The sequence below is a fragment of the Rhinoraja longicauda genome, chromosome 18 (assembly GCF_053455715.1).
Source record: "Rhinoraja longicauda isolate Sanriku21f chromosome 18, sRhiLon1.1, whole genome shotgun sequence".
Classification (NCBI taxonomy): Eukaryota; Metazoa; Chordata; class Chondrichthyes; order Rajiformes; family Arhynchobatidae; genus Rhinoraja; species Rhinoraja longicauda.
Window position 1 is genome coordinate 37,397,862 of NC_135970.1, and position 6,478 is coordinate 37,404,339.

The window sequence follows — 6,478 nt, forward strand, 5'->3', positions numbered from 1 at the left end:
TCTGTACGGAGTTTGTACGTTCTCCTCGTGACCTGGGTGGGTTTTCTCCGAGATCTTCGGTTTCCTCCCACACTCCAAAGACGTACAGGTATGTAGGTTAATTGACTGGGTAATATGTTAAAAAAAATTGTACCTAGTGTGTGTAGGATAGTGTTAATGCGCGGGGATCGCTGGGCGGCGCGGACTCGGTGGGCCGAAAGGCCTGTTTCCGCGCTGTATCTCTAAAAAAAAATCAAAAAACCCACGCCGGTCACGGGGAGAACGTACAAACTCTGTACGGACAACCACACGTGGTCGGGATCGACCCCTGGTTGATTGTCTTGGTAAAATCGTAAATTGTCCCTACTGTGTTTAGGATAGTGTTAGTGTGCGGGGATCGCTGGTTGGCGCGGACTCGATGGGCCGAAGGGCCTGTTTCCGTGCTGCATCTCTAAACTAAACTGAACTATTGAATATTCCCATCCCAGAGGCGGTAATGCTTATTTAACCTCCAAGGGAGGGACAAAAATACTTCACTCCCTAAAGTAACAAGTCAGGGCACCGCATATTCTGGCATTTAGTGGTTTCCAACTTGCTCTAGCATTGCAGAGCCTGAGAAACATCTCAGTCTTAATGCTTCTTCAAAGCCTTCGCCCACATCCCATGCCAAGTTGATAATTAGTTTAATGAGCATCTGACAGAACTGGACAAGTACTCGCTGGGACCTCATTGAAACTTACTAAAAGGTGAAAGGCTTGGATGTGGAGAGGGTGCTTCCACCAGCGGGAGAGTCTAGGACTAGAGGTCACAGCCTCAGAATTAAAAGACGTTCCTTTGGGAAGGAGATGAGGAGGAACTTCTTTAGTCAGAGGGTGGTGAATCTGTGGAGTTCTTTGCCACAGGCGGCTGTGGAGGCCAAGTCAATGGATATTTTTAAGGCAGAAATAGATAGATTCTTGACTCGTACAGGTGTCAGGAGTTATGGGGAGAAGGCAGGAGAATGGGGTTAGGAGGGAGATAGATCAGCCATGATTGAATGGTGGAGTAGAGCTGATGGGTCGAATGGCCTAATTCAGCCCCTATTCCACAGTTCCAATCTGCTGGAACATAGTCCACAAATAGCTCCAAATGGAATCTGAGAATTTATGGAATTGCATCTCAAGTTAAAGCATGCCACAGTGTTTTATGGAACGCTCTTGTAGTGAGATGCTGGTGACCGACGTAACATAGGCAAAAAGAACGATTGTGCCTTGGGTAATCTGATTCTTGGTGAGACTGGCTGAGATAACCGTGAGATAGCCAGGGTGAAGGAAGGGACTGCAGGTGCTGGTTTAAACCGAAGATAGACACAAAACGCTGGAGTAACTCAGCGGGACAGGCGGCATCTTTGGAGAGAAGGAATGGGTGACGTTTTGGGTCGAGACCCTTCTTCAAACTGACGAAACCGTACAAACTCCGTGCAGACGGCACCCGTGGTCAGGATGGTACCCGGGTCTCTGGCGCTGTGAGGCAGCAGCTCTACCGCTGCGCCACCGCGCCGCCCGTGTCTCTTTAGTGCAGAGGCACGGCATGGAGGCAGCACCTACAGCCCACTGAGTCCACACCAACCATCGATCACCTGCTCACCATAGTGAGGCCCACCAGAAATTGGAGGAACAGCACCTCATATTTCGCGTGGGCAGCTTGCAGCCCAGCGGTATGAACATCGACTTCTCCAACTTTAGATAGTTCCTCTGTCCCTCTCTTCCCCTCCCTTTCCCAGATCTCCCTCTATCTTCCTGTCTCCACCTATATCCTTCCTTTGTCCCGCCCCCCTGACATCAGTCTGAAGAAGGGTCTCGACCCGAAACGTCGCCCATTCCTTCTCTCCTGAGATGCTGCCTGACCTGCTGAGTTACTCCAGCATTTTGTGAATAAACACCTTCGATTTGTACCAGCATCTGCAGTTATTCTCTTAAACTACATGCTCACACTAGTTCTACGTTATCTAGATGCAGGAAGATTGTTCCCGATGCTAGATGCAGGAAGATTGTTCCCAATGTTGGGGAAGTCCAGAACAAGGGGTCACAGTTGAAGGATAAGGGGGAAGTTTTTTAGGACCGAGATGAGAAAGTTTTTTTAACACAGAGAGTGGTGAATCTGTGGAATTCTCTGCCACAGAAGGTAGTTGAGGCCAGTTCATTGGCTATATTTAAGAGGGAATTAGATGTGGCCCTTGTGGCTAAAGGGATCAGGGGGTATGGAGAGAAGGCAGGTACGGGATACTGAGTTGGATGATCAGCCATGATCATATTGAATGGCGGTGCAGGCTCGAAGGGCTGAATGGCCTACTCCTGCACCTATTTTCTATGTTTCTATGTTTCTATCCCACTTTCCCATCCACTAATTACACACTCAGGAGAATCGCCAACTAACCAGGAAATAAGAGCGCCCTGAGGAAAACGATGGGGTCACGGGGAGACCACGCAAACTCCACGCAGACAGCACCCGAGGCCGGGAATGAACTGGGGTCTCCGGCACTGTGAGGCAGCGGCTGTGCCACCGAGCCGCCACTGTTGATGAAGAAATGTACCAATAACTTTCAAGGTGCCGGCACAACATAATGCCCCCCCCGAAGAAAAGTATGTTTGAAAAGAAAGATTTGTCCACAGCAACCTCCCGTGTTCTGCAATTAAATAAGTGGCCGTCTGAACGTCATCGAGCCTTGGACACATTTCCCAATTAACAAATTGTGCAAATAATAAACTGCACTAAACTGCTCTAAAGTAAATTAAACTAAACTAAACTTCTATGTCCACCTGAAAGTTCAGGTACTAGAACAACATTTAAAAGACGTTTGGCCAGGTACATGGATAGGAAAGGTTTAGGGGGATAGAAACATACATAGAAACGTAGAAAATAGGTGCAGGAGGAGGCCATTCGGCCCTTCGAGCCAGCACCGCCATTCATTGTGATCATGGCTGATCGTCCCCAATCAATACCCCGTGCCTGCCTTCTCCCCATATGCCTTGATTCCACTAGCCCCTAGAGCTCTATCTAAGTCTCATTATGGGCCAAATGCGGGCAAGTGGGACTAATGTGATGGGGCATCTTGGTCAGCATGGGCAAGTTGGGCCGAAGGGCCTGTCTCCGTGCTGGGTGACACTATGGTTCTAATGACAGATTGGACTTTGTCTTCTAACACATTCTCTGTGTGATATCGAGATAACGAGATTTCACAACTTGCTCTGCAGATTGATGTCTTTGGTAAACATTGTCACACAAAGAACTGCTGTAATTAATGCAGTATTTGGCACAAAAAAAAACCCCCAATAATCTCATTATTAAAAAGGAAAATCAGGGAATGCAAAGGTCGACTCAAAAAGCTGGTGTAACTCAGCGGGTCAGGCAGCATCTCTGGAGAGAAGGGATGGGTGACCTTTCAGGTTGAGACCCTTCTTCAGACTGAGAGTCAGGGGAGAGAGAGAAACGAGAGGTGAGAAAAGGTCCAAAGAACAAATGAATAAAAGATCTGCAAAAGCAAGGATGATCGAGGAAATGTAGAACCCACAATGGTCCATTGTTGGCTGTGGGGAAGGATAATGAGTTATACAGACAGTGAAACTCAACAGGACAACAGTGGATGACTAGGGTGGGGGAGGGGAGGAGAGAGAGGGTATGAAGTTAGAGAAATCAATATCTATATGAGGGGTGATCTTATAGAGGTGTACAAAATCATGAGAGGAATAGATCAGGTAAATGCACAGAGTCTTTTGCCCAGAGTAGGGAAATCAAGAAGCAGAGAACATTGGTTTAAGGTGAGGGGGGAAAGATTTAATAGTAACCTGAGGGATAACTTTTTTACACAGAGGGTGGTGGGCATATGGAACGAGCTGCCGGAGGTAGCTGAGGCAGGTATAATCATAACATTTGAGAGACATTTGGACAGGCAAATGGATAGGACAGGTTTAGAAGGATATGGGCCAAGCACGGGCAGGTGGGACTAGTGTAGACGGGACGTGTTGGTCGGTGTGGGCAAGTTAGGCCGAAGGGCCTGTTTCCACACTGCATGACTCTATGACTCTATGACACATTCAAATGTTTACAAGTCAATAACCTGCTACTTTAAAGTAAAATATTTAAAAAGGAAATAACATTGCAGTTGAAATGAATGGGGTCTTTGACCCGATGCCCGGTCTGAGTGGCGTAGTGCTGGGGTTTGGCAACATGATCGCACTCCATTGTGTGGGGAGGAACTGCAGATAGACACAAAATGCTGGAGTAACTCAGCGGGACAGGCAGCATCTCTGGAGAGAAGGGACTGCAGATGCTGGTTTATACCGAAGAAAGACATGAAAAGCTGGAAGTAACTCAACTCGGTTACCGACGGACCTTTGGAATGGAGGTGAGGAGGCATTTCTCAGGTCAGAGGGTGGTGAATCTGTGGAATTCATTGCCACACACGGCTGTGGAGGTGGTCAATGGATATTTTTAAGACAGATTCTTGATTAGGAAGGGGTTATGGGGAGAAGACAGGAGAATGGGGTTTAGAGGGAAAGATAGATCAGCCATGATTGAATGGCGAAGTGGACCTGATGAGCCAAACGGCCTAGTTCTGCTCCTACAACTTATGAACTTCCGAAACGTCAGCCATTTCTTTTCTCCAGAGATGCTGCCTGACCCGCCGAGTTATTCCAGCATTTTGTGTCTATTTTCATCTGCTAAATGCAGGTGGTAGAGTTGCTGCCTCACAGCGCCAGAGGCCCGACTACGGGTGCCGTCTGTACGGAGTTTGTACCTTCTCCCCGTGACCCGCGTGGGTTTTCTCCGGGTGCTCCGGTTTCCTCCCACGCCCCAAGGACGTGCAGGTTTGTAGGTTAATTTGCTTTGGTAAAATTATCGTTTGCCCCTAGAGTGTGTCGGATAGTGTTAGTGTGCGGGGATCGCTGGTCAGCACGGACGTCATGGGCCGAAGGGCCTGTTTCTGCGCTGCATCTCTAAACTAAACTAAACTAAACTGAAGAAGGGTCTCGACCCGAAATGTCATCCATTCCTTCTCACCAGAGGTGCTGCCTGTCCCGATGAGGTACTCCAGCTTTTTTGTGTCTATCTCAACTAAACTAAATAAGTAAAGTAAATATAGCTTAGTTTGGAGATATTGTGTGGAAACAGGCCCTTTTGGCCCACCGGGTCCGCGCCGCCCAGCGATCCCCACACATTAACACTATCCTATACACACTAGGGACAATTTTTACATTTACCAAACCAATTAACCTACATACCTGCACGTCTTTGGAGTGTGGGAGGAAACCGAAGATCTCGGAGAAAACCCACGCAGGTCACGGGGAGAACGTACAAACTCCGTACAGACGGCGCCCGTAGTCAGGATCGAACCCGGGTCTCTGGCGCTGCAAGCGCTGTAAGGCAGCAACTCTACCGCTGCGCCACCGTGTCGCCCAGTTAGTTAGCAATGGTATTTATTTAAAAACAAAACACCTGAATGCTTTCCTTATTACCCGTTCCCATCACTGTCTCAGGTTACTATATTTTCTTTTCCCTGACTGAACGTGGACACAGACATACCTACACAAGTTTATTCCCTGATCCTCCACCCTCGTACAAGGGTAGACTTGCACAACGTCTCTCAGCTCACACACTCTCGCCTCAGTTACCAGCAGAGCGACCAATCCTCTGCACTCCACTGTCTCTCTGTGAAAGGAGCCTGTTCGAAAGGCCCAAAAGCCGAAAGGCCCAAAAACTCAACGGGTCAGGCAGCATCTCTGGAGAAAAGATCTGGATCGACTGGGCTTATATTCACTGGAATTTAGAAGGATAAGAGGGGATCTTATAGAAACATATAAAATTCTTAAGGTGTGTAGGAAAATAACTGCAGATGCTAGTACAAATCAAAGGTATCACAAAATGCTGGAGAAAAAGGGACTCGACCCGAAACGTCACCCATTTCCTCCCCCCTAGATGCTGCCTGACCTGCTGAGTTACTCCAGCATTTTGTGATACCTAACATTCTTAAGGGGTTGGACATGCTAAATACAGGAAAAATGTTCCTGATGTTGGGGGAGTCCAGAACCAGGGGTCACAGTTTAAGAATAAGGCCATTTAGGGCTGAGATGAGGAAAAGAAAATTCACCCAGAGAGTTGGGAATCTGTCCAATCGTCTAAGAATTTTATATGCTTCTATAAGATCCCCTCTCATCCTTCTAAATTCCAGCGAATATAAGCCCAGTCGACCCATTCTTTCATCATACGTCAATCCCGCCATCCCGGGGATTAACCTGGTGAACCTACGTTGCACTCCCTCGATAGCAATAATGCCCTTCCTCAAATCAGTAGACCAAAATTGCACACAATACTTCAGGTGCGGTCTCACCAGGGGCCTGTACAACTGCAGTGGGACCTTCTTGCTCCTAAACTCAAATCCTCTTGCAATGAAGGCCAACATTAGCTTTCTTCACTGCCTGCTGCACTTGCATGCTTACTTTCAGTGACTGATGTACAAGCA